The sequence below is a fragment of the Oncorhynchus clarkii genome, unplaced genomic scaffold, assembly GCF_045791955.1.
Source record: "Oncorhynchus clarkii lewisi isolate Uvic-CL-2024 unplaced genomic scaffold, UVic_Ocla_1.0 unplaced_contig_1042_pilon_pilon, whole genome shotgun sequence".
NCBI classification, from domain to species: Eukaryota; Metazoa; Chordata; class Actinopteri; order Salmoniformes; family Salmonidae; genus Oncorhynchus; species Oncorhynchus clarkii.
Genome location: NW_027258070.1, coordinates 20,128 through 46,278, shown reverse-complemented (window position 1 = coordinate 46,278; position 26,151 = coordinate 20,128). Strand labels below are relative to the sequence as shown.

Below are 26,151 nucleotides of genomic sequence, written 5' to 3'. Positions count from 1 at the left end.
ATTTAAAAATAGAGGCAGTAGGTTAAAGTTAGAAAATTATAGGCCTATTAGTCTTCTAAATTCAGATTATAAAATACTGACTAAAGTTTTAGCTAATAGGATGAAAAAGGTGATTGGGAGTATTATTACATCAACACAAGCCTACGGAATACCTGGAAGAGATGTTGCAGATATAATTTGTACAATTAGAGATGTTGTTAATCATATGAAAAATGAAGGTGGTATAGTTTTAAGTTTAGATTTTAAGAAAGCTTTTGATAAAGTGGAACATAGTTTTCTGCTACAGACTTTGGAGAGGTTTGGTTTTGGGCCAAAATTTGTATCTTGGATTAACTTGTTGTATAGTGGAGCAAAAAGTTGTGTTAAATGTAACGGAGTGTTAACAGATACATTCCCTATAGAGAGGTCAGTAAGGCAGGGTTGTCCTTTGTCAGCTCTATTGTACAGTGTTTCTACGGAACCTTTAGCTGTTTTGATACTTGGAGACAAAGAGGTGAGGGGTGTTGGAATCCCAGGTGGTGGTGTCAGTGTTATACATCAGTACGCTGATGACACTACTTTTACTGTGAAGGATGTAGGTAGCATTGAAAGCATTATGAAAATCATAGATATCTACTGTAAGGCATCAGGGGCTGAAGTTAATATAGAGAAGACAGAAATTATGTTTTTTGGGGATATTGATGCAAATAAGTGTGAGATTCCATTTAAGGTAGCTAAGGATTTTATGAAGGTGCTGGGAGTAAATATTGGTGTAAAGGAGAAAGAGGCAAGGGATATAACTTGGACGGGGATCCTCAATAAAATCAAGCTAACTTTGAATTTCTGGAAAAATAGAAAATTAAAGTTAAAAGGTAAAGTAATTGTTGTAAATGCTTTGGTATCATCTAAACTTGTGTATATTTTGGGAGTTCTAGACATGCCAGAGTGGGTTATAAATGAATTGAATAATGTGGTGTCTAACTTTATATGGGATGGTAAAGGTGTTAGAATTGCGCAGAAAACATTGATAGCGGACTATGATGATGGAGGTTTAAAACTTGTAGATTTTGACAGTAAAAGAAAAGCTATTAGGATAAAAACAGTAAAGAAATATTTATATGACAGTTTAGATTATGGCTGGAAACATTTTTTCAAAGTCTATTTAGATGAGATTGGTGGATGTGAAGATAATGGTTTGTTGATGGATCTTAAAAGGAAAATGTGTGAAAAGGTACCAGATTTTTATAAAGAAGTGCTAAATGCATGGGCAGAGTTGTTGCCTAATGTGTATTATGAGTGTGGGCATATTGACCTAATTATGAATCACCCTGTTTTTCTGAATGAGAAAATTAAGTACAAAGAAAAGGTGTTATATAGTGAAGTATTCATGAGTGCAGGTCTTAGACAGATAAAAGACTACACATATGAGGTAATTCCAGGTTTTTTTCCTGAAGAAGCTATTTTTGACACTATCCATGAATGGGATGTAGAGGTGGGTAGGGGAACAGTGAAGAATATGTACGAGAAGATAAAAGAAAGTATACCAAGCACATGGGTAGATTTAATAAATAGTGAAGTTGTTAGAGAAGATTTATTTGTCTTTCCTAATTTATTTATTGGTAACAGTAAGGAGAAGGCTCAGTTATCTAGTATCCCAGTGAAAAAATTCTATAAAATAATGGTAGAGAAAAATGTGAAAAGGCCAGCTGCGGAGAAAGTTTGGAAAGGAATTTTTCCAACTTTGGATGTAAAAAAGATATGGAAAACTTTAAATGTAAAATATAATAGTATGGAATGTGAAAGTAACGATTTTAAAATAAGGCATAATCGTATATATACAAAGGTGGTGTTACATCAAATCAATAGGGAAATAAAAAGAGAATGTGATCTATGTGGTGAGTTACCAGAAAATTTAATACATTTGTTTGTGGAATGTGAGGAGTTAAAATATGTATTTTGTAAGGTAAAGGGAATGATACATAGAAACTGGAAGGGTGATATCTTGAAAAAATATGTGTGGAATGAATTGGTGTTATTTGGCATGGCTGGTAAATGTGAGGGTGTTAATGTTGTTTTGTTAAATGTTGTTTTGAGTTTTGTGAGGTATGCTATTTTTTGTAGGAGGAATTTTGCTTTTTTTGAGGGGAAGAGGGTAAGGGTGTGGGATATTTTTGTAGTATTGTTTAAGAAGCATATAGATATGTTTCATTGTTATGGAAGGGAATGTTTTGATGAAGCTTTTGTGGAGGGGAGTGGGTTGATTTCAAGGGTGGATGGAGGAAGAATTACTTATCATTTTTGAAATGTATTGGTATGTTAATTTCCTTTTGGTTTTTATAGTTGTTCGGTGAGTTGATTTCAACATGCCTGTTTTGTGAGATTAGAATTTAATGTTATGTTTTTATTAGTTTTTGTTGTATTTTAGTTTTTTGAGTTCTTTGATTTGATAGGGGGTGAATTGTTCACCTGCCTATGTTAGTTGTTTTTTTGTGTATTGTACATTTTATAAAATATTGTAATTGAAACTTTTTTTATAATAAAAAAAAAAAAAAAAAAACGCCTGATCTCGTCCGATCTCGGAAGCTAAGCAGGGTCGGGCTTGGTTAGTACTTGGATGGGAGACCGCCTGGGAATACCAGGTGCTGTAAGCTTTTTGTCACTGCCTTGTGGAATTTCAACTCTTTGTCCGTTTTTTCCCACAAGGCTGAAATATGTGCCCTCGCTTTGAAATAAGTAAGCAAGGTTAGTTTGTATTTCATCCAACAATCTGTGCTACAAATTATGGCTACAGTATATGCAATTTCATCCACTTTTTGAGATTAGCTTTTGCTTACGGCCACACCGGCCTGAGTACGCCTGATCTCGTCCGATCTCGGAAGCTAAGCAGGGTCGGCCTGGTTAGTACTTGGATGGGAGACCGCCTGGGAATACCAGGTGCTGTAAGCTTTTTGTCACTGCCTTGTGGAATTTCAACTCTTTGTCCGTTTTTTCCCACAAGGCTGAAATATGTGCCCTCGCTTTGAAATAAGTAAGCAAGGTTAGTTTGTATTTCATCCAACAATCTGTGCTACAAATTATGGCTACAGTATATGCAATTTCATCCACTTTTTGAGATTGCCTTTCGCTTACGGCCACACCGGCCTGAGTACGCCTGATCTCGTCCGATCTCGGAAGCTAAGCAGGGTCGGGCTTGGTTAGTACTTGGATGGGAGACCGCCTGGGAATACCAGGTGCTGTAAGCTTTTTGTCACTGCCTTGTGGAATTTCAACTCTTTGTCCGTTTTTTCCCACAAGGCTGAAATATGTGCCCTCGCTTTGAAATAAGTAAGCAAGGTTAGTTTGTATTTCATCCAACAATCTGTGCTACAAATTATGGCTACAGTATATGCAATTTCTTCCACTTTTTGAGTGACACAAAGATGCTTATCTAAATGGTGAAAATGCAACAGCTGTTAATCAGGCTCACTTTGACTTTACATAGTGCACCAAGAGATAGTTTCTCGCTTACGGCCACACCGGCCTGAGTACGCCTGATCTCGTCCGATCTCGGAAGCTAAGCAGGGTCGGGCTTGGTTAGTACTTGGATGGGAGACCGCCTGGGAATACCAGGTGCTGTAAGCTTTTTGTCACTGCCTTGTGGAATTTCAACTCTTTGTCCGTTTTTTCCCACAAGGCTGAAATATGTGCCCTCGCTTTGAAATAAGTAAGCAAGGTTAGTTTGTATTTCATCCAACAATCTGTGCTACAAATTATGGCTACAGTATATGCAATTTCATCCACTTTTTGAGATTGCTTTTCGCTTACGGCCACACCGGCCTGAGTACGCCTGATCTCGTCCGATCTCGGAAGCTAAGCAGGGTCGGGCCTGGTTAGTACTTGGATGGGAGACCGCCTGGGAATACCAGGTGCTGTAAGCTTTTTGTCACTGCCTTGTGGAATTTCAACTCTTTGTCCGTTTTTTCCCACAAGGCTGAAATATGTGCCCTCGCTTTGAAATAAGTAAGCAAGGTTAGTTTGTATTTCATCCAACAATCTGTGCTACAAATTATGGCTACAGTATATGCAATTTCATCCACTTTTTGAGATTGCCTTTCGCTTACGGCCACACCGGCCTGAGTACGCCTGATCTCGTCCGATCTCGGAAGCTAAGCAGGGTCGGGCCTGGTTAGTACTTGGATGGGAGACCGCCTGGGAATACCAGGTGCTGTAAGCTTTTTGTCACTGCCTTGTGGAATTTCAACTCTTTGTCCGTTTTTTCCCACAAGGCTGAAATATGTGCCCTCGCTTTGAAATAAGTAAGCAAGGTTAGTTTGTATTTCATCCAACAATCTGTGCTACAAATTATGGCTACAGTATATGCAATTTCTTCCACTTTTTGAGTGACACAAATGCTTATCTAAATGGTGAAAATGCAACAGCTGTTAATCAGGCTCACTTTGACTTTACATAGTGCACCAAGAGATAGTTTCTCGCTTACGGCCACACCGGCCTGAGTACGCCTGATCTCGTCCGATCTCGGAAGCTAAGCAGGGTCGGGCTTGGTTAGTACTTGGATGGGAGACCGCCTGGGAATACCAGGTGCTGTAAGCTTTTTGTCACTGCCTTGTGGAATTTCAACTCTTTGTCCGTTTTTTCCCACAAGGCTGAAATATGTGCCCTCGCTTTGAAATAAGTAAGCAAGGTTAGTTTGTATTTCATCCAACAATCTGTGCTACAAATTATGGCTACAGTATATGCAATTTCATCCACTTTTTGAGATTGCTTTCGCTTACGGCCACACCGGCCTGAGTACGCCTGATCTCGTCCGATCTCGGAAGCTAAGCAGGGTCGGGCCTGGTTAGTACTTGGATGGGAGACCGCCTGGGAATACCAGGTGCTGTAAGCTTTTTGTCACTGCCTTGTGGAATTTCAACTCTTTGTCCGTTTTTTCCCACAAGGCTGAAATATGTGCCCTCGCTTTGAAATAAGTAAGCAAGGTTAGTTTGTATTTCATCCAACAATCTGTGCTACAAATTATGGCTACAGTATATGCAATTTCTTCCACTTTTTGAGTGACACAAAGATGCTTATCTAAATGGTGAAAATGCAACAGCTGTTAATCAGGCTCACTTTGACTTTACATAGTGCACCAAGAGATAGTTTCTCGCTTACGGCCACACCGGCCTGAGTACGCCTGATCTCGTCCGATCTCGGAAGCTAAGCAGGGTCGGGCCTGGTTAGTACTTGGATGGGAGACCGCCTGGGAATACCAGGTGCTGTAAGCTTTTTGTCACTGCCTTGTGGAATTTCAACTCTTTGTCCGTTTTTTCCCACAAGGCTGAAATATGTGCCCTCGCTTTGAAATAAGTAAGCAAGGTTAGTTTGTATTTCATCCAACAATCTGTGCTACAAATTATGGCTACAGTATATGCAATTTCTTCCACTTTTTGAGTGACACAAAGATGCTTATCTAAATGGTGAAAATGCAACAGCTGTTAATCAGGCTCACTTTGACTTTACATAGTGCACCACTTACGGCCACACCGGCCTGAGTACGCCTGATCTCGTCCGATCTCGGAAGCTAAGCAGGGTCGGGCTTGGTTAGTACTTGGATGGGAGACCGCCTGGGAATACCAGGTGCTGTAAGCTTTTTGTCACTGCCTTGTGGAATTTCAACTCTTTGTCCGTTTTTTCCCACAAGGCTGAAATATGTGCCCTCGCTTTGAAATAAGTAAGCAAGGTTAGTTTGTATTTCATCCAACAATCTGTGCTACAAATTATGGCTACAGTATATGCAATTTCATCCACTTTTTGAGTGACACAAAGATGCTTATCTAAATGGTGAAAATGCAACAGCTGTTAATCAGGCTCACTTTGACTCACTTTGACTTTACATAGTGCACAAGAGATAGTTTTCGCTTACGGCCACACCGGCCTGAGTACGCCTGATCTCGTCCGATCTCGGAAGCTAAGCAGGGTCGGGCTTGGTTAGTACTTGGATGGGAGACCGCCTGGGAATACCAGGTGCTGTAAGCTTTTTGTCACTGCCTTGTGGAATTTCAACTCTTTGTCCGTTTTTTCCCACAAGGCTGAAATATGTGCCCTCGCTTTGAAATAAGTAAGCAAGGTTAGTTTGTATTTCATCCAACAATCTGTGCTACAAATTATGGCTACAGTATATGCAATTTCTTCCACTTTTTGAGTGACACAAAGATGCTTATCTAAATGGTGAAAATGCAACAGCTGTTAATCAGGCTCACTTTGACTTTACATAGTGCACCAAGAGATAGTTTCTCGCTTACGGCCACACCGGCCTGAGTACGCCTGATCTCGTCCGATCTCGGAAGCTAAGCAGGGTCGGGCTTGGTTAGTACTTGGATGGGAGACCGCCTGGGAATACCAGGTGCTGTAAGCTTTTTGTCACTGCCTTGTGGAATTTCAACTCTTTGTCCGTTTTTTCCCACAAGGCTGAAATATGTGCCCTCGCTTTGAAATAAGTAAGCAAGGTTAGTTTGTATTTCATCCAACAATCTGTGCTACAAATTATGGCTACAGTATATGCAATTTCTTCCACTTTTTGAGTGACACAAAGATGCTTATCTAAATGGTGAAAATGCAACAGCTGTTAATCAGGCTCACTTTGACTTTACATAGTGCACCAAGAGATAGTTTCTCGCTTACGGCCACACCGGCCTGAGTACGCCTGATCTCGTCCGATCTCGGAAGCTAAGCAGGGTCGGGCTTGGTTAGTACTTGGATGGGAGACCGCCTGGGAATACCAGGTGCTGTAAGCTTTTTGTCACTGCCTTGTGGAATTTCAACTCTTTGTCCGTTTTTTCCCACAAGGCTGAAATATGTGCCCTCGCTTTGAAATAAGTAAGCAAGGTTAGTTTGTATTTCATCCAACAATCTGTGCTACAAATTATGGCTACAGTATATGCAATTTCATCCACTTTTTGAGATTGCTTTTCGCTTACGGCCACACCGGCCTGAGTACGCCTGATCTCGTCCGATCTCGGAAGCTAAGCAGGGTCGGGCCTGGTTAGTACTTGGATGGGAGACCGCCTGGGAATACCAGGTGCTGTAAGCTTTTTGTCACTGCCTTGTGGAATTTCAACTCTTTGTCCGTTTTTTCCCACAAGGCTGAAATATGTGCCCTCGCTTTGAAATAAGTAAGCAAGGTTAGTTTGTATTTCATCCAACAATCTGTGCTACAAATTATGGCTACAGTATATGCAATTTCTTCCACTTTTTGAGTGACACAAAGATGCTTTTAAATGAAAATGCAACAGCTGTTAATCAGGCTCACTTTGACGGCCACACCGGCCTGAGTACGCCTGATCTCGTCCGATCTCGGAAGCTAAGCAGGGTCGGGCTTGGTTAGTACTTGGATGGGAGACCGCCTGGGAATACCAGGTGCTGTAAGCTTTTTGTCACTGCCTTGTGGAATTTCAACTCTTTGTCCGTTTTTTCCCACAAGGCTGAAATATGTGCCCTCGCTTTGAAATAAGTAAGCAAGGTTAGTTTGTATTTCATCCAACAATCTGTGCTACAAATTATGGCTACAGTATATGCAATTTCATCCACTTTTTGAGATTGCCTTTCGCTTACGGCCACACCGGCCTGAGTACGCCTGATCTCGTCCGATCTCGGAAGCTAAGCAGGGTCGGGCCTGGTTAGTACTTGGATGGGAGACCGCCTGGGAATACCAGGTGCTGTAAGCTTTTTGTCACTGCCTTGTGGAATTTCAACTCTTTGTCCGTTTTTTCCCACAAGGCTGAAATATGTGCCCTCGCTTTGAAATAAGTAAGCAAGGTTAGTTTGTATTTCATCCAACAATCTGTGCTACAAATTATGGCTACAGTATATGCAATTTCTTCCACTTTTTGAGTGACACAAAGATGCTTTTAAATGGTGAAAATGCAACAGCTGTTAATCAGGCTCACTTTGACTTTACATAGTGCACCAAGAGATAGTTTCTCGCTTACGGCCACACCGGCCTGAGTACGCCTGATCTCGTCCGATCTCGGAAGCTAAGCAGGGTCGGGCTTGGTTAGTACTTGGATGGGAGACCGCCTGGGAATACCAGGTGCTGTAAGCTTTTTGTCACTGCCTTGTGGAATTTCAACTCTTTGTCCGTTTTTTCCCACAAGGCTGAAATATGTGCCCTCGCTTTGAAATAAGTAAGCAAGGTTAGTTTGTATTTCATCCAACAATCTGTGCTACAAATTATGGCTACAGTATATGCAATTTCTTCCACTTTTTGAGTGACACAAAGATGCTTATCTAAATGGTGAAAATGCAACAGCTGTTAATCAGGCTCACTTTGACTTTACATAGTGCACCAAGAGATAGTTTCTCGCTTACGGCCACACCGGCCTGAGTACGCCTGATCTCGTCCGATCTCGGAAGCTAAGCAGGGTCGGGCTTGGTTAGTACTTGGATGGGAGACCGCCTGGGAATACCAGGTGCTGTAAGCTTTTTGTCACTGCCTTGTGGAATTTCAACTCTTTGTCCGTTTTTTCCCACAAGGCTGAAATATGTGCCCTCGCTTTGAAATAAGTAAGCAAGGTTAGTTTGTATTTCATCCAACAATCTGTGCTACAAATTATGGCTACAGTATATGCAATTTCTTCCACTTTTTGAGTGACACAAAGATGCTTATCTAAATGGTGAAAATGCAACAGCTGTTAATCAGGCTCACTTTGACTTTACATAGTGCACCAAGAGATAGTTTCTCGCTTACGGCCACACCGGCCTGAGTACGCCTGATCTCGTCCGATCTCGGAAGCTAAGCAGGGTCGGGCTTGGTTAGTACTTGGATGGGAGACCGCCTGGGAATACCAGGTGCTGTAAGCTTTTTGTCACTGCCTTGTGGAATTTCAACTCTTTGTCCGTTTTTTCCCACAAGGCTGAAATATGTGCCCTCGCTTTGAAATAAGTAAGCAAGGTTAGTTTGTATTTCATCCAACAATCTGTGCTACAAATTATGGCTACAGTATATGCAATTTCATCCACTTTTTGAGATTGCCTTTCGCTTACGGCCACACCGGCCTGAGTACGCCTGATCTCGTCCGATCTCGGAAGCTAAGCAGGGTCGGGCCTGGTTAGTACTTGGATGGGAGACCGCCTGGGAATACCAGGTGCTGTAAGCTTTTTGTCACTGCCTTGTGGAATTTCAACTCTTTGTCCGTTTTTTCCCACAAGGCTGAAATATGTGCCCTCGCTTTGAAATAAGTAAGCAAGGTTAGTTTGTATTTCATCCAACAATCTGTGCTACAAATTATGGCTACAGTATATGCAATTTCATCCACTTTTTGAGATTTGCTTTCGCTTACGGCCACACCGGCCTGAGTACGCCTGATCTCGTCCGATCTCGGAAGCTAAGCAGGGTCGGGCTTGGTTAGTACTTGGATGGGAGACCGCCTGGGAATACCAGGTGCTGTAAGCTTTTTGTCACTGCCTTGTGGAATTTCAACTCTTTGTCCGTTTTTTCCCACAAGGCTGAAATATGTGCCCTCGCTTTGAAATAAGTAAGCAAGGTTAGTTTGTATTTCATCCAACAATCTGTGCTACAAATTATGGCTACAGTATATGCAATTTCTTCCACTTTTTGAGTGACACAAAGATGCTTATCTAAATGGTGAAAATGCAACAGCTGTTAATCAGGCTCACTTTGACTTTACATAGTGCACCAAGAGATAGTTTCTCGCTTACGGCCACACCGGCCTGAGTACGCCTGATCTCGTCCGATCTCGGAAGCTAAGCAGGGTCGGGCTTGGTTAGTACTTGGATGGGAGACCGCCTGGGAATACCAGGTGCTGTAAGCTTTTTGTCACTGCCTTGTGGAATTTCAACTCTTTGTCCGTTTTTTCCCACAAGGCTGAAATATGTGCCCTCGCTTTGAAATAAGTAAGCAAGGTTAGTTTGTATTTCATCCAACAATCTGTGCTACAAATTATGGCTACAGTATATGCAATTTCATCCACTTTTTGAGATTGCCTTTCGCTTACGGCCACACCGGCCTGAGTACGCCTGATCTCGTCCGATCTCGGAAGCTAAGCAGGGTCGGGCCTGGTTAGTACTTGGATGGGAGACCGCCTGGGAATACCAGGTGCTGTAAGCTTTTTGTCACTGCCTTGTGGAATTTCAACTCTTTGTCCGTTTTTTCCCACAAGGCTGAAATATGTGCCCTCGCTTTGAAATAAGTAAGCAAGGTTAGTTTGTATTTCATCCAACAATCTGTGCTACAAATTATGGCTACAGTATATGCAATTTCTTCCACTTTTTGAGTGACACAAAGATGCTTATCTAAATGGTGAAAATGCAACAGCTGTTAATCAGGCTCACTTTGACTTACATAGTGCACCAAGAGATAGTTTCTCGCTTACGGCCACACCGGCCTGAGTACGCCTGATCTCGTCCGATCTCGGAAGCTAAGCAGGGTCGGGCTTGGTTAGTACTTGGATGGGAGACCGCCTGGGAATACCAGGTGCTGTAAGCTTTTTGTCACTGCCTTGTGGAATTTCAACTCTTTGTCCGTTTTTTCCCACAAGGCTGAAATATGTGCCCTCGCTTTGAAATAAGTAAGCAAGGTTAGTTTGTATTTCATCCAACAATCTGTGCTACAAATTATGGCTACAGTATATGCAATTTCTTCCACTTTTTGAGTGACACAAAGATGCTTATCTAAATGGTGAAAATGCAACAGCTGTTAATCAGGCTCACTTTGACTTTACATAGTGCACCAAGAGATAGTTTCTCGCTTACGGCCACACCGGCCTGAGTACGCCTGATCTCGTCCGATCTCGGAAGCTAAGCAGGGTCGGGCTTGGTTAGTACTTGGATGGGAGACCGCCTGGGAATACCAGGTGCTGTAAGCTTTTTGTCACTGCCTTGTGGAATTTCAACTCTTTGTCCGTTTTTTCCCACAAGGCTGAAATATGTGCCCTCGCTTTGAAATAAGTAAGCAAGGTTAGTTTGTATTTCATCCAACAATCTGTGCTACAAATTATGGCTACAGTATATGCAATTTCATCCACTTTTTGAGATTGCCTTTCGCTTACGGCCACACCGGCCTGAGTACGCCTGATCTCGTCCGATCTCGGAAGCTAAGCAGGGTCGGGCCTGGTTAGTACTTGGATGGGAGACCGCCTGGGAATACCAGGTGCTGTAAGCTTTTTGTCACTGCCTTGTGGAATTTCAACTCTTTGTCCGTTTTTTCCCACAAGGCTGAAATATGTGCCCTCGCTTTGAAATAAGTAAGCAAGGTTAGTTTGTATTTCATCCAACAATCTGTGCTACAAATTATGGCTACAGTATATGCAATTTCTTCCACTATATGCAATTTCTTCCACTTTTGAGTGACACAAAGATGCTTATTATCTAAATGGTGAAAATGCAACAGCTGTTAATCAGGCTCACTTTGACTTTACATAGTGCACCAAGAGATAGTTTCTCGCTTACGGCCACACCGGCCTGAGTACGCCTGATCTCGTCCGATCTCGGAAGCTAAGCAGGGTCGGGCTTGGTTAGTACTTGGATGGGAGACCGCCTGGGAATACCAGGTGCTGTAAGCTTTTTGTCACTGCCTTGTGGAATTTCAACTCTTTGTCCGTTTTTTCCCACAAGGCTGAAATATGTGCCCTCGCTTTGAAATAAGTAAGCAAGGTTAGTTTGTATTTCATCCAACAATCTGTGCTACAAATTATGGCTACAGTATATGCAATTTCTTCCACTTTTTGAGTGACACAAAGATGCTTATCTAAATGGTGAAAATGCAACAGCTGTTAATCAGGCTCACTTTGACTTTACATAGTGCACCAAGAGATAGTTTCTCGCTTACGGCCACACCGGCCTGAGTACGCCTGATCTCGTCCGATCTCGGAAGCTAAGCAGGGTCGGGCTTGGTTAGTACTTGGATGGGAGACCGCCTGGGAATACCAGGTGCTGTAAGCTTTTTGTCACTGCCTTGTGGAATTTCAACTCTTTGTCCGTTTTTTCCCACAAGGCTGAAATATGTGCCCTCGCTTTGAAATAAGTAAGCAAGGTTAGTTTGTATTTCATCCAACAATCTGTGCTACAAATTATGGCTACAGTATATGCAATTTCATCCACTTTTTGAGATTGCCTTTCGCTTACGGCCACACCGGCCTGAGTACGCCTGATCTCGTCCGATCTCGGAAGCTAAGCAGGGTCGGGCCTGGTTAGTACTTGGATGGGAGACCGCCTGGGAATACCAGGTGCTGTAAGCTTTTTGTCACTGCCTTGTGGAATTTCAACTCTTTGTCCGTTTTTTCCCACAAGGCTGAAATATGTGCCCTCGCTTTGAAATAAGTAAGCAAGGTTAGTTTGTATTTCATCCAACAATCTGTGCTACAAATTATGGCTACAGTATATGCAATTTCATCCACTTTTTGAGATTGCCTTTCGCTTACGGCCACACCGGCCTGAGTACGCCTGATCTCGTCCGATCTCGGAAGCTAAGCAGGGTCGGGCCTGGTTAGTACTTGGATGGGAGACCGCCTGGGAATACCAGGTGCTGTAAGCTTTTTGTCACTGCCTTGTGGAATTTCAACTCTTTGTCCGTTTTTTCCCACAAGGCTGAAATATGTGCCCTCGCTTTGAAATAAGTAAGCAAGGTTAGTTTGTATTTCATCCAACAATCTGTGCTACAAATTATGGCTACAGTATATGCAATTTCTTCCACTTTTTGAGTGACACAAAGATGCTTATCTAAATGGTGAAAATGCAACAGCTGTTAATCAGGCTCACTTTGACTTTACATAGTGCACCAAGAGATAGTTTCTCGCTTACGGCCACACCGGCCTGAGTACGCCTGATCTCGTCCGATCTCGGAAGCTAAGCAGGGTCGGGCTTGGTTAGTACTTGGATGGGAGACCGCCTGGGAATACCAGGTGCTGTAAGCTTTTTGTCACTGCCTTGTGGAATTTCAACTCTTTGTCCGTTTTTTCCCACAAGGCTGAAATATGTGCCCTCGCTTTGAAATAAGTAAGCAAGGTTAGTTTGTATTTCATCCAACAATCTGTGCTACAAATTATGGCTACAGTATATGCAATTTCATCCACTTTTTGAGATTGCCTTTCGCTTACGGCCACACCGGCCTGAGTACGCCTGATCTCGTCCGATCTCGGAAGCTAAGCAGGGTCGGGCCTGGTTAGTACTTGGATGGGAGACCGCCTGGGAATACCAGGTGCTGTAAGCTTTTTGTCACTGCCTTGTGGAATTTCAACTCTTTGTCCGTTTTTTCCCACAAGGCTGAAATATGTGCCCTCGCTTTGAAATAAGTAAGCAAGGTTAGTTTGTATTTCATCCAACAATCTGTGCTACAAATTATGGCTACAGTATATGCAATTTTCCCACTTTTTGAGTGACACAAAGATGCTTATCTAAATGGTGAAAATGCAACAGCTGTTAATCAGGCTCACTTTGACTTTACATAGTGCACCAAGAGATAGTTTCTCGCTTACGGCCACACCGGCCTGAGTACGCCTGATCTCGTCCGATCTCGGAAGCTAAGCAGGGTCGGGCTTGGTTAGTACTTGGATGGGAGACCGCCTGGGAATACCAGGTGCTGTAAGCTTTTTGTCACTGCCTTGTGGAATTTCAACTCTTTGTCCGTTTTTTCCCACAAGGCTGAAATATGTGCCCTCGCTTTGAAATAAGTAAGCAAGGTTAGTTTGTATTTCATCCAACAATCTGTGCTACAAATTATGGCTACAGTATATGCAATTTCATCCACTTTTTGAGATTGCTTTTGACGCTTACGGCCACACCGGCCTGAGTACGCCTGATCTCGTCCGATCTCGGAAGCTAAGCAGGGTCGGGCCTGGTTAGTACTTGGATGGGAGACCGCCTGGGAATACCAGGTGCTGTAAGCTTTTTGTCACTGCCTTGTGGAATTTCAACTCTTTGTCCGTTTTTTCCCACAAGGCTGAAATATGTGCCCTCGCTTTGAAATAAGTAAGCAAGGTTAGTTTGTATTTCATCCAACAATCTGTGCTACAAATTATGGCTACAGTATATGCAATTTCTTCCACTTTTTGAGTGACACAAAGATGCTTATCTAAATGGTGAAAATGCAACAGCTGTTAATCAGGCTCACTTTGACTTTACATAGTGCACCAAGAGATAGTTTCTCGCTTACGGCCACACCGGCCTGAGTACGCCTGATCTCGTCCGATCTCGGAAGCTAAGCAGGGTCGGGCCTGGTTAGTACTTGGATGGGAGACCGCCTGGGAATACCAGGTGCTGTAAGCTTTTTGTCACTGCCTTGTGGAATTTCAACTCTTTGTCCGTTTTTTCCCACAAGGCTGAAATATGTGCCCTCGCTTTGAAATAAGTAAGCAAGGTTAGTTTGTATTTCATCCAACAATCTGTGCTACAAATTATGGCTACAGTATATGCAATTTCATCCACTTTTTGAGATTAGCTTTCGCTTACGGCCACACCGGCCTGAGTACGCCTGATCTCGTCCGATCTCGGAAGCTAAGCAGGGTCGGGCCTGGTTAGTACTTGGATGGGAGACCGCCTGGGAATACCAGGTGCTGTAAGCTTTTTGTCACTGCCTTGTGGAATTTCAACTCTTTGTCCGTTTTTTCCCACAAGGCTGAAATATGTGCCCTCGCTTTGAAATAAGTAAGCAAGGTTAGTTTGTATTTCATCCAACAATCTGTGCTACAAATTATGGCTACAGTATATGCAATTTCTTCCACTTTTTGAGTGACACAAAGATGCTTATCTAAATGGTGAAAATGCAACAGCTGTTAATCAGGCTCACTTTGACTTTACATAGTGCACCAAGAGATAGTTTCTCGCTTACGGCCACACCGGCCTGAGTACGCCCCTTTTTGGTAGTTTCAGGAAGTGAGTGAGCAGCAGGTGTTTGAATTGTTTGGAGAGAAAAAAAAATAGTTTTCGGTTTTGGTTGTTTATATACTTTAAGTTTAGGAAGTTTGTGTTGGGAGTGTAGTTTATTGTAAATATTTGCGTTTTTATCCCCCAACGGCGTGAGCTGTTTGGGGGATTATACGTAAAATAACCGGATGGATTCAATGGCTTCGACATCAAGAATAACGACAACAACGAGAATGGACAACGGAGAAAAAAGAGCGTCGAATGAAGAGTTGAGGAGAAGAAAATATGAGAAAGAACTGACGGTGAATGTGGAAGTTATTGGTGAAGAAAAAATAACAACGATGGAATTGCTGAGAGGAATCAAAGAAGTATGCGGAACGATTTTGGGATGTAGAACGAAAGACAGAAATAAGTACGAAATAACCATGTCACATGAGAAGGGAAAAGAAAGACTAATAGACGGGCTAAAAATAAAGAGCTGTCAAGTCATGGCGAAAGAACTGGGGAACGATGAACTTGTGGTGTCCTTTTTGAACTTGCCGGCATATATTACGGACGATGAAATACATGAGAAATTACAAGGATGGAAAGTGAATGCGATAACACCAATCAAGAGGAGGATGTGGCCAGGAACGGACATTGTGGATGGGACGAGATTTTGTAAAGTGAAGTTTACGGACAGTGTGCAATCATTGCCTTACTCAACAAAGTTCAATACAGTAGAGGGATTTGAATATTTCCGAGTGATCCACGATAACCAAGTTAAGGTATGTAGACTATGTATTCAACCGGGACACATACTTAAAGAATGTCCAGAATTTATATGTCATAAATGTGGTGAACAAGGGCATTATGCCAGGGAATGTTCGAACATTGGTGATATGTGTAGAAGGTGTGACAGACCTAAGGACAGATGTAAATGTAAGAAGGGGAATGATGTCTTATTTCTGCAAACAATGGACCTCATTACTGAAGAAGATGACGAGAGTGTGGCTATGGAGAGAGGGGAAGAGAGTGATATGGAAAGTGTGTCGCAGGTGATTGCAGAGACAGCTATAGATGTGCTTGGAGAGTATGTAATTCCTTCTGGCAGTACTCGAGATGCAGTCTTGGTCTCTGCTGCTGACACGGTGGAGCAGCAGCACAGGATTGGTGAATTAGATACACAGGTAGAGATGGTGCAAGGTGCTTCTCAGGTGCCTGAACCTGCTTTAAGCCTGTGTGAAAATAACACCAAGGAGAGGGCTGGGTCCACTGGAGTTGATGGCACGGTTAAAGAGCATTTTACAAAAGGTTTGAATGTTGCTCCTCTCATAAGTCCAAGTCATGAGTCGGAAGAAGAAATAGATAGTGAGGATTTTCAGTTGTTTGCTAGAAATAAGAGATCATTGACGAAAGCTAGGGAGGTGATGGGATCTGGTAAAAAGAAAAAGTCTATTTTGAAATGACGTGTTTTTTTTTGACTATATTTCTGCATACATTAACAATGGTTAAAGTTGCATCACTAAATGGGAACAGTCTGAGAAATATGAACAAATTGGAGCAGGTTTTGGTGTCTGTAAAAGCTGACATGTGGTGTTTTCAAGAGACTAATTGGACAGACTCCAAAATGTTAGAGATTAAGAGCAAATGGTCTGAGCTAATATTTTGTAGTCACGGAAGTGAAAAAACATGTGGAGTTGCTATTCTGGTAAAAAATGATGTGGTTCAAAATGTCAAGCAAGTATATGCAGATAATCAGGGCAGACTTATTGTTATTGAGTTTGAAGTGCAAAATGTCATTTTTCGTTTAATTAATGTTTATGCTTCGAATATTGAATCGGAAAGGAGAGATATGTTTAATAACCTAAGATCACTGTGTTCAGAAAATTGTATACTGGTAGGAGATTTTAACGTGAAGTGCACTAGAATGGATGTCTCGAGATGTGATAGCTTCAGACATGATTCGTCTAGAAATGCTTTATGGGAATTAATGAAAAATGAGAATCTTGTAGATATATGGAGGGCTGAAAATTTAAATAGAAGAGTGTTTTCGAGAAGGCAGGTGGTGTTAAATGAACTAAAACAAAGCAGAATTGATTTATGTTTAGTAAAAGAAGATGTGATACAGCAGGTTCAGAAGATGTCATATAACTTTACAGCATACAGTGATCATGCAGTAATGTCATTTCAGATAGGTTTTGCTGTGGAGATGAGAGGGGGAGGTGTCTGGTGTTTAAATGCCAGTCTGTTAAAGGAGGAAAGTTATATAAAGGAAATTGTTGAATGTATCGAAGGTGAAATGTCTAATGTACTGTTAAAAGAGAATGTGTGTTTATGGTGGGAAGAAGTGAAAGTTAAGGTAAAAAACAGGAGTATTAGGTACTCCAAAAATCGTAACCGTGTCGATAAGTTGAAAGAAAAAATGCTTAGAAATAGGATGTTGCAGGAACTTGAAAAGGCCGATGCTGATCCAGACTATGATGTAGTGAACTATTTGAAAATCCATGCAGAGCTAGGGTTTTATGAAAAAAAGAAATGTTTAGGTGCTATTGTTAGGAGTAAGGCACAGTATGCCTTGGAGGGAGAGAAATGTACTTCCTTTTTTCTGGGGCTTGAAAAACGAAAGCAATTTAAGAGTTATATTGTGGAATTGGAAAATGAAAAAGGTGTAAAGGTAAATGATTTTGTGGACATCGTAGATTCAGTTGAATCCTTTTACAGAAATCTTTATAAAAAGAATGATGTAGATAAAGTGTGTGTTGAAAAAGTGTTGGAGAAAATCAGTGCCAAAGTATCTCAGACAGATAGAAGGATGTGTGATGAAAATATTTCAATTATAGAAATCAAGGAAGCAATTGAGAACACTCAAGGAAATAAAAGTCCAGGTTTGGATGGTTTAACAAATGAATTCTATAAAGTTTTTGTGGATATTTTGGCACCCATTTTATTGAAGGTTTTTCAGTATATGGAAGAGAATAAGGAAATCCCTGAGTCTATGTCAATTGGTATGTTAACCATCTTATTTAAAAATAGAGGCAGTAGGTTAAAGTTAGAAAATTATAGGCCTATTAGTCTTCTAAATTCAGATTATAAAATACTGACTAAAGTTTTAGCTAATAGGATGAAAAAGGTGATTGGGAGTATTATTACATCAACACAAGCCTACGGAATACCTGGAAGAGATGTTGCAGATATAATTTGTACAATTAGAGATGTTGTTAATCATATGAAAAATGAAGGTGGTATAGTTTTAAGTTTAGATTTTAAGAAAGCTTTTGATAAAGTGGAACATAGTTTTCTGCTACAGACTTTGGAGAGGTTTGGTTTTGGGCCAAAATTTGTATCTTGGATTAACTTGTTGTATAGTGGAGCAAAAAGTTGTGTTAAATGTAACGGAGTGTTAACAGATACATTCCCTATAGAGAGGTCAGTAAGGCAGGGTTGTCCTTTGTCAGCTCTATTGTACAGTGTTTCTACGGAACCTTTAGCTGTTTTGATACTTGGAGACAAAGAGGTGAGGGGTGTTGGAATCCCAGGTGGTGGTGTCAGTGTTATACATCAGTACGCTGATGACACTACTTTTACTGTGAAGGATGTAGGTAGCATTGAAAGCATTATGAAAATCATAGATATCTACTGTAAGGCATCAGGGGCTGAAGTTAATATAGAGAAGACAGAAATTATGTTTTTTGGGGATATTGATGCAAATAAGTGTGAGATTCCATTTAAGGTAGCTAAGGATTTTATGAAGGTGCTGGGAGTAAATATTGGTGTAAAGGAGAAAGAGGCAAGGGATATAACTTGGACGGGGATCCTCAATAAAATCAAGCTAACTTTGAATTTCTGGAAAAATAGAAAATTAAAGTTAAAAGGTAAAGTAATTGTTGTAAATGCTTTGGTATCATCTAAACTTGTGTATATTTTGGGAGTTCTAGACATGCCAGAGTGGGTTATAAATGAATTGAATAATGTGGTGTCTAACTTTATATGGGATGGTAAAGGTGTTAGAATTGCGCAGAAAACATTGATAGCGGACTATGATGATGGAGGTTTAAAACTTGTAGATTTTGACAGTAAAAGAAAAGCTATTAGGATAAAAACAGTAAAGAAATATTTATATGACAGTTTAGATTATGGCTGGAAACATTTTTTCAAAGTCTATTTAGATGAGATTGGTGGATGTGAAGATAATGGTTTGTTGATGGATCTTAAAAGGAAAATGTGTGAAAAGGTACCAGATTTTTATAAAGAAGTGCTAAATGCATGGGCAGAGTTGTTGCCTAATGTGTATTATGAGTGTGGGCATATTGACCTAATTATGAATCACCCTGTTTTTCTGAATGAGAAAATTAAGTACAAAGAAAAGGTGTTATATAGTGAAGTATTCATGAGTGCAGGTCTTAGACAGATAAAAGACTACACATATGAGGTAATTCCAGGTTTTTTTCCTGAAGAAGCTATTTTTGACACTATCCATGAATGGGATGTAGAGGTGGGTAGGGGAACAGTGAAGAATATGTACGAGAAGATAAAAGAAAGTATACCAAGCACATGGGTAGATTTAATAAATAGTGAAGTTGTTAGAGAAGATTTATTTGTCTTTCCTAATTTATTTATTGGTAACAGTAAGGAGAAGGCTCAGTTATCTAGTATCCCAGTGAAAAAATTCTATAAAATAATGGTAGAGAAAAATGTGAAAAGGCCAGCTGCGGAGAAAGTTTGGAAAGGAATTTTTCCAACTTTGGATGTAAAAAAGATATGGAAAACTTTAAATGTAAAATATAATAGTATGGAATGTGAAAGTAACGATTTTAAAATAAGGCATAATCGTATATATACAAAGGTGGTGTTACATCAAATCAATAGGGAAATAAAAAGAGAATGTGATCTATGTGGTGAGTTACCAGAAAATTTAATACATTTGTTTGTGGAATGTGAGGAGTTAAAATATTTATTTTGTAAGGTAAAGGGAATGATACATAGAAACTGGAAGGGTGATATCTTGAAAAAATATGTGTGGAATGAATTGGTGTTATTTGGCATGGCTGGTAAATGTGAGGGTGTTAATGTTGTTTTGTTAAATGTTGTTTTGAGTTTTGTGAGGTATGCTATTTTTTGTAGGAGGAATTTTGCTTTTTTTGAGGGGAAGAGGGTAAGGGTGTGGGATATTTTTGTAGTATTGTTTAAGAAGCATATAGATATGTTTCATTGTTATGGAAGGGAATGTTTTGATGAAGCTTTTGTGGAGGGGAGTGGGTTGATTTCAAGGGTGGATGGAGGAAGAATTACTTATCATTTTTGAAATGTATTGGTATGTTAATTTCCTTTTGGTTTTTATAGTTGTTCGGTGAGTTGATTTCAACATGCCTGTTTTGTGAGATTAGAATTTAATGTTATGTTTTTATTAGTTTTTGTTGTATTTTAGTTTTTTGAGTTCTTTGATTTGATAGGGGGTGAATTGTTCACCTGCCTATGTTAGTTGTTTTTTTGTGTATTGTACATTTTATAAAATATTGTAATTGAAACTTTTTTTATAATAAAAAAAAAAAAAAAAAAAAAAAGTACGCCTGATCTCGTCCGATCTCGGAAGCTAAGCAGGGTCGGGCCTGGTTAGTACTTGGATGGGAGACCGCCTGGGAATACCAGGTGCTGTAAGCTTTTTGTCACTGCCTTGTGGAATTTCAACTCTTTGTCCGTTTTTTCCCACAAGGCTGAAATATGTGCCCTCGCTTTGAAATAAGTAAGCAAGGTTAGTTTGTATTTCATCCAACAATCTGTGCTACAAATTATGGCTACAGTATATGCAATTTCATCCACTTTTTGAGATTTAATCAGCTCACTTTGACTTTACATAGCTTACGGCCACACCGGCCTGAGTACGCCTGATCTCGTCCGATCTCGGAAGCTAAGCAGGGTCGGGCCTGGTTAGTACTTGGATGGGAGACCGCCTGGGAATACCAGGTGCTGTAAGCTTTTTGTCACTGCCTTGTGGAATTTCAACTCTTTGTCCGTTTTTTCCCACAAGGCTGAAATATGTGCCCTCGCTTTGAAATAAGTAAGCAAGGTTAGTTTGTATTTCATCCAACAATCTGTGCTACAAATTATGGCTACAGTATATGCAATTTCATCCACTTTTTGAGATTGCCTTTCGCTTACGGCCACACCGGCCTGAGTACGCCTGATCTCGTCCGATCTCGGAAGCTAAGCAGGGTCGGGCCTGGTTAGTACTTGGATGGGAGACCGCCTGGGAATACCAGGTGCTGTAAGCTTTTTGTCACTGCCTTGTGGAATTTCAACTCTTTGTCCGTTTTTTCCCACAAGGCTGAAATATGTGCCCTCGCTTTGAAATAAGTAAGCAAGGTTAGTTTGTATTTCATCCAACAATCTGTGCCACAAATTATGGCTACAGTATATGCAATTTCATCCACTTTTTGAGATTGCCTTTCGCTTACGGCCACACCGGCCTGAGTACGCCTGATCTCGTCCGATCTCGGAAGCTAAGCAGGGTCGGGCCTGGTTAGTACTTGGATGGGAGACCGCCTGGGAATACCAGGTGCTGTAAGCTTTTTGTCACTGCCTTGTGGAATTTCAACTCTTTGTCCGTTTTTTCCCACAAGGCTGAAATATGTGCCCTCGCTTTGAAATAAGTAAGCAAGGTTAGTTTGTATTTCATCCAACAATCTGTGCCACAAATTATGGCTACAGTATATGCAATTTCATCCACTTTTTGAGATTGCCTTTCGCTTACGGCCACACCGGCCTGAGTACGCCTGATCTCGTCCGATCTCGGAAGCTAAGCAGGGTCGGGCCTGGTTAGTACTTGGATGGGAGACCGCCTGGGAATACCAGGTGCTGTAAGCTTTTTGTCACTGCCTTGTGGAATTTCAACTCTTTGTCCGTTTTTTCCCACAAGGCTGAAATATGTGCCCTCGCTTTGAAATAAGTAAGCAAGGTTAGTTTGTATTTCATCCAACAATCTGTACCACAAATTATGGCTACAGTATATGCAATTTCATCCACTTTTTGAGATTGCCTTTCGCTTACGGCCACACCGGCCTGAGTACGCCTGATCTCGTCCGATCTCGGAAGCTAAGCAGGGTCGGGCCTGGTTAGTACTTGGATGGGAGACCGCCTGGGAATACCAGGTGCTGTAAGCTTTTTGTCACTGCCTTGTGGAATTTCAACTCTTTGTCCGTTTTTTCCCACAAGGCTGAAATATGTGCCCTCGCTTTGAAATAAGTAAGCAAGGTTAGTTTGTATTTCATCCAACAATCTGTACCACAAATTATGGCTACAGTATATGCAATTTCATCCACTTTTTGAGGTTGCCTTTCGCTTACGGCCACACCGGCCTGAGTACGCCTGATCTCGTCCGATCTCGGAAGCTAAGCAGGGTCGGGCCTGGTTAGTACTTGGATGGGAGACCGCCTGGGAATACCAGGTGCTGTAAGCTTTTTGTCACTGCCTTGTGGAATTTCAACTCTTTGTCCGTTTTTTCCCACAAGGCTGAAATATGTGCCCTCGCTTTGAAATAAGTAAGCAAGGTTAGTTTGTATTTCATCCAACAATCTGTACCACAAATTATGGCTACAGTATATGCAATTTCATCCACTTTTTGAGGTTGCCTTTCGCTTACGGCCACACCGGCCTGAGTACGCCTGATCTCGTCCGATCTCGGAAGCTAAGCAGGGTCGGGCCTGGTTAGTACTTGGATGGGAGACCGCCTGGGAATACCAGGTGCTGTAAGCTTTTTGTCACTGCCTTGTGGAATTTCAACTCTTTGTCCGTTTTTTCCCACAAGGCTGAAATATGTGCCCTCGCTTTGAAATAAGTAAGCAAGGTTAGTTTGTATTTCATCCAACAATCTGTACCACAAATTATGGCTACAGTATATGCAATTTCATCCACTTTTTGAGATTGCCTTTCGCTTACGGCCACACCGGCCTGAGTACGCCTGATCTCGTCCGATCTCGGAAGCTAAGCAGGGTCGGGCCTGGTTAGTACTTGGATGGGAGACCGCCTGGGAATACCAGGTGCTGTAAGCTTTTTGTCACTGCCTTGTGGAATTTCAACTCTTTGTCCGTTTTTTCCCACAAGGCTGAAATATGTGCCCTCGCTTTGAAATAAGTAAGCAAGGTTAGTTTGTATTTCATCCAACAATCTGTGCTACAAATTATGGCTACAGTATATGCAATTTCATCCACTTTTTGAGATTGCCTTTCGCTTACGGCCACACCGGCCTGAGTACGCCTGATCTCGTCCGATCTCGGAAGCTAAGCAGGGTCGGGCCTGGTTAGTACTTGGATGGGAGACCGCCTGGGAATACCAGGTGCTGTAAGCTTTTTGTCACTGCCTTGTGGAATTTCAACTCTTTGTCCGTTTTTTCCCACAAGGCTGAAATATGTGCCCTCGCTTTGAAATAAGTAAGCAAGGTTAGTTTGTATTTCATCCAACAATCTGTACCACAAATTATGGCTACAGTATATGCAATTTCATCCACTTTTTGAGGTTGCCTTTCGCTTACGGCCACACCGGCCTGAGTACGCCTGATCTCGTCCGATCTCGGAAGCTAAGCAGGGTCGGGCCTGGTTAGTACTTGGATGGGAGACCGCCTGGGAATACCAGGTGCTGTAAGCTTTTTGTCACTGCCTTGTGGAATTTCAACTCTTTGTCCGTTTTTTCCCACAAGGCTGAAATATGTGCCCTCGCTTTGAAATAAGTAAGCAAGGTTAGTTTGTATTTCATCCAACAATCTGTACCACAAATTATGGCTACAGTATATGCAATTTCATCCACTTTTTGAGGTTGCCTTTCGCTTACGGCCACACCGGCCTGAGTACGCCTGATCTCGTCCGATCTCGGAAGCTAAGCAGGGTCGGGCCTGGTTAGTACTTGGATGGGAGACCGCCTGGGAATACCAGGTGCTGTAAGCTTTTTGTCACTGCCTTGTGGAATTTCAACTCTTTGTCCGTTTTTTCCCACAAGGCTGAAATATGTGCCCTCGCTTTGAAATAAGTAAGCAAGGTTAGTTTGTATTTCATCCAACAATCTGTGCTACAAATTATGGCTACAGTATATGCAATTTCATCCACTTTTTGAGGTTGCCTTTCGCTTACGGCCACACCGGCCTGAGTACGCCTGATCTCGTCCGATCTCGGAAGCTAAGCAGGGTCGGGCCTGGTTAGTACTTGGATGGGAGACCGCCTGGGAATACCAGGTGCTGTAAGCTTTTTGTCACTGCCTTGTGGAATTTCAACTCTTTGTCCGTTTTTTCCCACAAGGCTGAAATATGTGCCCTCGCTTTGAAATAAGTAAGCAAGGTTAGTTTGTATTTCATCCAACAATCTGTACCACAAATTATGGCTACAGTATATGCAATTTCATCCACTTTTTGAGATTGCCTTTCGCTTACGGCCACACCGGCCTGAGTACGCCTGATCTCGTCCGATCTCGGAAGCTAAGCAGGGTCGGGCCTGGTTAGTACTTGGATGGGAGACCGCCTGGGAATACCAGGTGCTGTAAGCTTTTTGTCACTGCCTTGTGGAATTTCAACTCTTTGTCCGTTTTTTCCCACAAGGCTGAAATATGTGCCCTCGCTTTGAAATAAGTAAGCAAGGTTAGTTTGTATTTCATCCAACAATCTGTGCTACAAATTATGGCTACAGTATATGCAATTTCATCCACTTTTTGAGGTTGCCTTTCGCTTACGGCCACACCGGCCTGAGTACGCCTGATCTCGTCCGATCTCGGAAGCTAAGCAGGGTCGGGCCTGGTTAGTACTTGGATGGGAGACCGCCTGGGAATACCAGGTGCTGTAAGCTTTTTGTCACTGCCTTGTGGAATTTCAACTCTTTGTCCGTTTTTTCCCACAAGGCTGAAATATGTGCCCTCGCTTTGAAATAAGTAAGCAAGGTTAGTTTGTATTTCATCCAACAATCTGTACCACAAATTATGGCTACAGTATATGCAATTTCATCCACTTTTTGAGATTGCCTTTCGCTTACGGCCACACCGGCCTGAGTACGCCTGATCTCGTCCGATCTCGGAAGCTAAGCAGGGTCGGGCCTGGTTAGTACTTGGATGGGAGACCGCCTGGGAATACCAGGTGCTGTAAGCTTTTTGTCACTGCCTTGTGGAATTTCAACTCTTTGTCCGTTTTTTCCCACAAGGCTGAAATATGTGCCCTCGCTTTGAAATAAGTAAGCAAGGTTAGTTTGTATTTCATCCAACAATCTGTACCACAAATTATGGCTACAGTATATGCAATTTCATCCACTTTTTGAGATTGCCTTTCGCTTACGGCCACACCGGCCTGAGTACGCCTGATCTCGTCCGATCTCGGAAGCTAAGCAGGGTCGGGCCTGGTTAGTACTTGGATGGGAGACCGCCTGGGAATACCAGGTGCTGTAAGCTTTTTGTCACTGCCTTGTGGAATTTCAACTCTTTGTCCGTTTTTTCCCACAAGGCTGAAATATGTGCCCTCGCTTTGAAATAAGTAAGCAAGGTTAGTTTGTATTTCATCCAACAATCTGTACCACAAATTATGGCTACAGTATATGCAATTTCATCCACTTTTTGAGGTTGCCTTTCGCTTACGGCCACACCGGCCTGAGTACGCCTGATCTCGTCCGATCTCGGAAGCTAAGCAGGGTCGGGCCTGGTTAGTACTTGGATGGGAGACCGCCTGGGAATACCAGGTGCTGTAAGCTTTTTGTCACTGCCTTGTGGAATTTCAACTCTTTGTCCGTTTTTTCCCACAAGGCTGAAATATGTGCCCTCGCTTTGAAATAAGTAAGCAAGGTTAGTTTGTATTTCATCCAACAATCTGTACCACAAATTATGGCTACAGTATATGCAATTTCATCCACTTTTTGAGGTTGCCTTTCGCTTACGGCCACACCGGCCTGAGTACGCCTGATCTCGTCCGATCTCGGAAGCTAAGCAGGGTCGGGCCTGGTTAGTACTTGGATGGGAGACCGCCTGGGAATACCAGGTGCTGTAAGCTTTTTGTCACTGCCTTGTGGAATTTCAACTCTTTGTCCGTTTTTTCCCACAAGGCTGAAATATGTGCCCTCGCTTTGAAATAAGTAAGCAAGGTTAGTTTGTATTTCATCCAACAATCTGTACCACAAATTATGGCTACAGTATATGCAATTTCATCCACTTTTTGAGGTTGCCTTTCGCTTACGGCCACACCGGCCTGAGTACGCCTGATCTCGTCCGATCTCGGAAGCTAAGCAGGGTCGGGCCTGGTTAGTACTTGGATGGGAGACCGCCTGGGAATACCAGGTGCTGTAAGCTTTTTGTCACTGCCTTGTGGAATTTCAACTCTTT

The 26,151-nt window shown here is 42.0% G+C and overlaps 52 non-coding genes and 2 pseudogenes across 52 annotated transcripts; all 54 read left to right on the top strand.

Moving 5' to 3' along the window:
- Positions 1 to 2,807: 2,807 nt before the first annotated feature.
- Positions 2,808 to 2,925, top strand: LOC139395203 (5S ribosomal RNA; annotated as a pseudogene).
- Positions 2,926 to 3,102: 177 nt separating this feature from the next.
- Positions 3,103 to 3,221, top strand: LOC139395178 (5S ribosomal RNA). The gene has a single exon (XR_011630286.1). It is a non-coding gene; the product is annotated as a 5S ribosomal RNA (ribosomal RNA).
- Positions 3,222 to 3,481: 260 nt separating this feature from the next.
- LOC139395177 (5S ribosomal RNA) lies at positions 3,482 to 3,600 on the top strand. The gene has a single exon (XR_011630285.1). It is a non-coding gene; the product is annotated as a 5S ribosomal RNA (ribosomal RNA).
- Positions 3,601 to 3,777: 177 nt separating this feature from the next.
- On the top strand, positions 3,778 to 3,896 carry LOC139394751 (5S ribosomal RNA). The gene has a single exon (XR_011629877.1). It is a non-coding gene; the product is annotated as a 5S ribosomal RNA (ribosomal RNA).
- Positions 3,897 to 4,073: 177 nt separating this feature from the next.
- Positions 4,074 to 4,192, top strand: LOC139394750 (5S ribosomal RNA). Its single transcript, XR_011629876.1, has one exon. It is a non-coding gene; the product is annotated as a 5S ribosomal RNA (ribosomal RNA).
- Positions 4,193 to 4,450: 258 nt separating this feature from the next.
- Positions 4,451 to 4,569, top strand: LOC139395175 (5S ribosomal RNA). Its single transcript, XR_011630283.1, has one exon. It is a non-coding gene; the product is annotated as a 5S ribosomal RNA (ribosomal RNA).
- A 176-nt stretch (positions 4,570 to 4,745) lies between these two features.
- LOC139394749 (5S ribosomal RNA) lies at positions 4,746 to 4,864 on the top strand. Its single transcript, XR_011629875.1, has one exon. It is a non-coding gene; the product is annotated as a 5S ribosomal RNA (ribosomal RNA).
- Positions 4,865 to 5,124: 260 nt separating this feature from the next.
- LOC139394747 (5S ribosomal RNA) lies at positions 5,125 to 5,243 on the top strand. The gene has a single exon (XR_011629873.1). It is a non-coding gene; the product is annotated as a 5S ribosomal RNA (ribosomal RNA).
- Positions 5,244 to 5,488: 245 nt separating this feature from the next.
- Positions 5,489 to 5,607, top strand: LOC139395197 (5S ribosomal RNA). The gene has a single exon (XR_011630303.1). It is a non-coding gene; the product is annotated as a 5S ribosomal RNA (ribosomal RNA).
- Positions 5,608 to 5,875: 268 nt separating this feature from the next.
- LOC139395174 (5S ribosomal RNA) lies at positions 5,876 to 5,994 on the top strand. The gene has a single exon (XR_011630282.1). It is a non-coding gene; the product is annotated as a 5S ribosomal RNA (ribosomal RNA).
- Positions 5,995 to 6,254: 260 nt separating this feature from the next.
- On the top strand, positions 6,255 to 6,373 carry LOC139395173 (5S ribosomal RNA). Its single transcript, XR_011630281.1, has one exon. It is a non-coding gene; the product is annotated as a 5S ribosomal RNA (ribosomal RNA).
- A 260-nt stretch (positions 6,374 to 6,633) lies between these two features.
- Positions 6,634 to 6,752, top strand: LOC139395172 (5S ribosomal RNA). Its single transcript, XR_011630280.1, has one exon. It is a non-coding gene; the product is annotated as a 5S ribosomal RNA (ribosomal RNA).
- A 177-nt stretch (positions 6,753 to 6,929) lies between these two features.
- LOC139394746 (5S ribosomal RNA) lies at positions 6,930 to 7,048 on the top strand. Its single transcript, XR_011629872.1, has one exon. It is a non-coding gene; the product is annotated as a 5S ribosomal RNA (ribosomal RNA).
- Positions 7,049 to 7,267: 219 nt separating this feature from the next.
- On the top strand, positions 7,268 to 7,386 carry LOC139395204 (5S ribosomal RNA; annotated as a pseudogene).
- A 177-nt stretch (positions 7,387 to 7,563) lies between these two features.
- LOC139394744 (5S ribosomal RNA) lies at positions 7,564 to 7,682 on the top strand. The gene has a single exon (XR_011629871.1). It is a non-coding gene; the product is annotated as a 5S ribosomal RNA (ribosomal RNA).
- Positions 7,683 to 7,940: 258 nt separating this feature from the next.
- LOC139395171 (5S ribosomal RNA) lies at positions 7,941 to 8,059 on the top strand. Its single transcript, XR_011630279.1, has one exon. It is a non-coding gene; the product is annotated as a 5S ribosomal RNA (ribosomal RNA).
- Positions 8,060 to 8,319: 260 nt separating this feature from the next.
- Positions 8,320 to 8,438, top strand: LOC139395170 (5S ribosomal RNA). Its single transcript, XR_011630278.1, has one exon. It is a non-coding gene; the product is annotated as a 5S ribosomal RNA (ribosomal RNA).
- Positions 8,439 to 8,698: 260 nt separating this feature from the next.
- LOC139395169 (5S ribosomal RNA) lies at positions 8,699 to 8,817 on the top strand. The gene has a single exon (XR_011630277.1). It is a non-coding gene; the product is annotated as a 5S ribosomal RNA (ribosomal RNA).
- Positions 8,818 to 8,994: 177 nt separating this feature from the next.
- LOC139394743 (5S ribosomal RNA) lies at positions 8,995 to 9,113 on the top strand. Its single transcript, XR_011629870.1, has one exon. It is a non-coding gene; the product is annotated as a 5S ribosomal RNA (ribosomal RNA).
- A 177-nt stretch (positions 9,114 to 9,290) lies between these two features.
- On the top strand, positions 9,291 to 9,409 carry LOC139395168 (5S ribosomal RNA). The gene has a single exon (XR_011630276.1). It is a non-coding gene; the product is annotated as a 5S ribosomal RNA (ribosomal RNA).
- Positions 9,410 to 9,669: 260 nt separating this feature from the next.
- Positions 9,670 to 9,788, top strand: LOC139395167 (5S ribosomal RNA). Its single transcript, XR_011630275.1, has one exon. It is a non-coding gene; the product is annotated as a 5S ribosomal RNA (ribosomal RNA).
- Positions 9,789 to 9,965: 177 nt separating this feature from the next.
- Positions 9,966 to 10,084, top strand: LOC139394742 (5S ribosomal RNA). Its single transcript, XR_011629869.1, has one exon. It is a non-coding gene; the product is annotated as a 5S ribosomal RNA (ribosomal RNA).
- A 259-nt stretch (positions 10,085 to 10,343) lies between these two features.
- On the top strand, positions 10,344 to 10,462 carry LOC139395166 (5S ribosomal RNA). Its single transcript, XR_011630274.1, has one exon. It is a non-coding gene; the product is annotated as a 5S ribosomal RNA (ribosomal RNA).
- A 260-nt stretch (positions 10,463 to 10,722) lies between these two features.
- On the top strand, positions 10,723 to 10,841 carry LOC139395164 (5S ribosomal RNA). The gene has a single exon (XR_011630272.1). It is a non-coding gene; the product is annotated as a 5S ribosomal RNA (ribosomal RNA).
- Positions 10,842 to 11,018: 177 nt separating this feature from the next.
- LOC139394741 (5S ribosomal RNA) lies at positions 11,019 to 11,137 on the top strand. Its single transcript, XR_011629868.1, has one exon. It is a non-coding gene; the product is annotated as a 5S ribosomal RNA (ribosomal RNA).
- A 281-nt stretch (positions 11,138 to 11,418) lies between these two features.
- On the top strand, positions 11,419 to 11,537 carry LOC139395163 (5S ribosomal RNA). The gene has a single exon (XR_011630271.1). It is a non-coding gene; the product is annotated as a 5S ribosomal RNA (ribosomal RNA).
- Positions 11,538 to 11,797: 260 nt separating this feature from the next.
- Positions 11,798 to 11,916, top strand: LOC139395162 (5S ribosomal RNA). The gene has a single exon (XR_011630270.1). It is a non-coding gene; the product is annotated as a 5S ribosomal RNA (ribosomal RNA).
- A 177-nt stretch (positions 11,917 to 12,093) lies between these two features.
- LOC139394740 (5S ribosomal RNA) lies at positions 12,094 to 12,212 on the top strand. Its single transcript, XR_011629867.1, has one exon. It is a non-coding gene; the product is annotated as a 5S ribosomal RNA (ribosomal RNA).
- A 177-nt stretch (positions 12,213 to 12,389) lies between these two features.
- LOC139394739 (5S ribosomal RNA) lies at positions 12,390 to 12,508 on the top strand. The gene has a single exon (XR_011629866.1). It is a non-coding gene; the product is annotated as a 5S ribosomal RNA (ribosomal RNA).
- Positions 12,509 to 12,768: 260 nt separating this feature from the next.
- Positions 12,769 to 12,887, top strand: LOC139395161 (5S ribosomal RNA). The gene has a single exon (XR_011630269.1). It is a non-coding gene; the product is annotated as a 5S ribosomal RNA (ribosomal RNA).
- A 177-nt stretch (positions 12,888 to 13,064) lies between these two features.
- Positions 13,065 to 13,183, top strand: LOC139394738 (5S ribosomal RNA). Its single transcript, XR_011629865.1, has one exon. It is a non-coding gene; the product is annotated as a 5S ribosomal RNA (ribosomal RNA).
- Positions 13,184 to 13,442: 259 nt separating this feature from the next.
- On the top strand, positions 13,443 to 13,561 carry LOC139395160 (5S ribosomal RNA). The gene has a single exon (XR_011630268.1). It is a non-coding gene; the product is annotated as a 5S ribosomal RNA (ribosomal RNA).
- Positions 13,562 to 13,740: 179 nt separating this feature from the next.
- On the top strand, positions 13,741 to 13,859 carry LOC139394737 (5S ribosomal RNA). The gene has a single exon (XR_011629864.1). It is a non-coding gene; the product is annotated as a 5S ribosomal RNA (ribosomal RNA).
- A 260-nt stretch (positions 13,860 to 14,119) lies between these two features.
- LOC139394735 (5S ribosomal RNA) lies at positions 14,120 to 14,238 on the top strand. The gene has a single exon (XR_011629862.1). It is a non-coding gene; the product is annotated as a 5S ribosomal RNA (ribosomal RNA).
- A 177-nt stretch (positions 14,239 to 14,415) lies between these two features.
- LOC139394734 (5S ribosomal RNA) lies at positions 14,416 to 14,534 on the top strand. Its single transcript, XR_011629861.1, has one exon. It is a non-coding gene; the product is annotated as a 5S ribosomal RNA (ribosomal RNA).
- Positions 14,535 to 20,671: 6,137 nt separating this feature from the next.
- LOC139394733 (5S ribosomal RNA) lies at positions 20,672 to 20,790 on the top strand. Its single transcript, XR_011629860.1, has one exon. It is a non-coding gene; the product is annotated as a 5S ribosomal RNA (ribosomal RNA).
- A 177-nt stretch (positions 20,791 to 20,967) lies between these two features.
- LOC139394732 (5S ribosomal RNA) lies at positions 20,968 to 21,086 on the top strand. Its single transcript, XR_011629859.1, has one exon. It is a non-coding gene; the product is annotated as a 5S ribosomal RNA (ribosomal RNA).
- A 177-nt stretch (positions 21,087 to 21,263) lies between these two features.
- Positions 21,264 to 21,382, top strand: LOC139394731 (5S ribosomal RNA). Its single transcript, XR_011629858.1, has one exon. It is a non-coding gene; the product is annotated as a 5S ribosomal RNA (ribosomal RNA).
- Positions 21,383 to 21,559: 177 nt separating this feature from the next.
- On the top strand, positions 21,560 to 21,678 carry LOC139394730 (5S ribosomal RNA). Its single transcript, XR_011629857.1, has one exon. It is a non-coding gene; the product is annotated as a 5S ribosomal RNA (ribosomal RNA).
- A 177-nt stretch (positions 21,679 to 21,855) lies between these two features.
- LOC139394728 (5S ribosomal RNA) lies at positions 21,856 to 21,974 on the top strand. The gene has a single exon (XR_011629856.1). It is a non-coding gene; the product is annotated as a 5S ribosomal RNA (ribosomal RNA).
- A 177-nt stretch (positions 21,975 to 22,151) lies between these two features.
- LOC139394727 (5S ribosomal RNA) lies at positions 22,152 to 22,270 on the top strand. Its single transcript, XR_011629855.1, has one exon. It is a non-coding gene; the product is annotated as a 5S ribosomal RNA (ribosomal RNA).
- A 177-nt stretch (positions 22,271 to 22,447) lies between these two features.
- On the top strand, positions 22,448 to 22,566 carry LOC139394726 (5S ribosomal RNA). The gene has a single exon (XR_011629854.1). It is a non-coding gene; the product is annotated as a 5S ribosomal RNA (ribosomal RNA).
- A 177-nt stretch (positions 22,567 to 22,743) lies between these two features.
- LOC139394725 (5S ribosomal RNA) lies at positions 22,744 to 22,862 on the top strand. Its single transcript, XR_011629853.1, has one exon. It is a non-coding gene; the product is annotated as a 5S ribosomal RNA (ribosomal RNA).
- A 177-nt stretch (positions 22,863 to 23,039) lies between these two features.
- Positions 23,040 to 23,158, top strand: LOC139394723 (5S ribosomal RNA). Its single transcript, XR_011629851.1, has one exon. It is a non-coding gene; the product is annotated as a 5S ribosomal RNA (ribosomal RNA).
- Positions 23,159 to 23,335: 177 nt separating this feature from the next.
- Positions 23,336 to 23,454, top strand: LOC139394722 (5S ribosomal RNA). The gene has a single exon (XR_011629850.1). It is a non-coding gene; the product is annotated as a 5S ribosomal RNA (ribosomal RNA).
- Positions 23,455 to 23,631: 177 nt separating this feature from the next.
- LOC139394721 (5S ribosomal RNA) lies at positions 23,632 to 23,750 on the top strand. Its single transcript, XR_011629849.1, has one exon. It is a non-coding gene; the product is annotated as a 5S ribosomal RNA (ribosomal RNA).
- A 177-nt stretch (positions 23,751 to 23,927) lies between these two features.
- Positions 23,928 to 24,046, top strand: LOC139394720 (5S ribosomal RNA). The gene has a single exon (XR_011629848.1). It is a non-coding gene; the product is annotated as a 5S ribosomal RNA (ribosomal RNA).
- Positions 24,047 to 24,223: 177 nt separating this feature from the next.
- LOC139394719 (5S ribosomal RNA) lies at positions 24,224 to 24,342 on the top strand. Its single transcript, XR_011629847.1, has one exon. It is a non-coding gene; the product is annotated as a 5S ribosomal RNA (ribosomal RNA).
- Positions 24,343 to 24,519: 177 nt separating this feature from the next.
- On the top strand, positions 24,520 to 24,638 carry LOC139395212 (5S ribosomal RNA). The gene has a single exon (XR_011630310.1). It is a non-coding gene; the product is annotated as a 5S ribosomal RNA (ribosomal RNA).
- A 177-nt stretch (positions 24,639 to 24,815) lies between these two features.
- Positions 24,816 to 24,934, top strand: LOC139395211 (5S ribosomal RNA). The gene has a single exon (XR_011630309.1). It is a non-coding gene; the product is annotated as a 5S ribosomal RNA (ribosomal RNA).
- Positions 24,935 to 25,111: 177 nt separating this feature from the next.
- LOC139395210 (5S ribosomal RNA) lies at positions 25,112 to 25,230 on the top strand. Its single transcript, XR_011630308.1, has one exon. It is a non-coding gene; the product is annotated as a 5S ribosomal RNA (ribosomal RNA).
- A 177-nt stretch (positions 25,231 to 25,407) lies between these two features.
- LOC139395201 (5S ribosomal RNA) lies at positions 25,408 to 25,526 on the top strand. The gene has a single exon (XR_011630307.1). It is a non-coding gene; the product is annotated as a 5S ribosomal RNA (ribosomal RNA).
- A 177-nt stretch (positions 25,527 to 25,703) lies between these two features.
- Positions 25,704 to 25,822, top strand: LOC139395189 (5S ribosomal RNA). Its single transcript, XR_011630296.1, has one exon. It is a non-coding gene; the product is annotated as a 5S ribosomal RNA (ribosomal RNA).
- A 177-nt stretch (positions 25,823 to 25,999) lies between these two features.
- LOC139395176 (5S ribosomal RNA) lies at positions 26,000 to 26,118 on the top strand. Its single transcript, XR_011630284.1, has one exon. It is a non-coding gene; the product is annotated as a 5S ribosomal RNA (ribosomal RNA).
- The last annotated feature ends 33 nt before the right edge of the window (positions 26,119 to 26,151 follow it).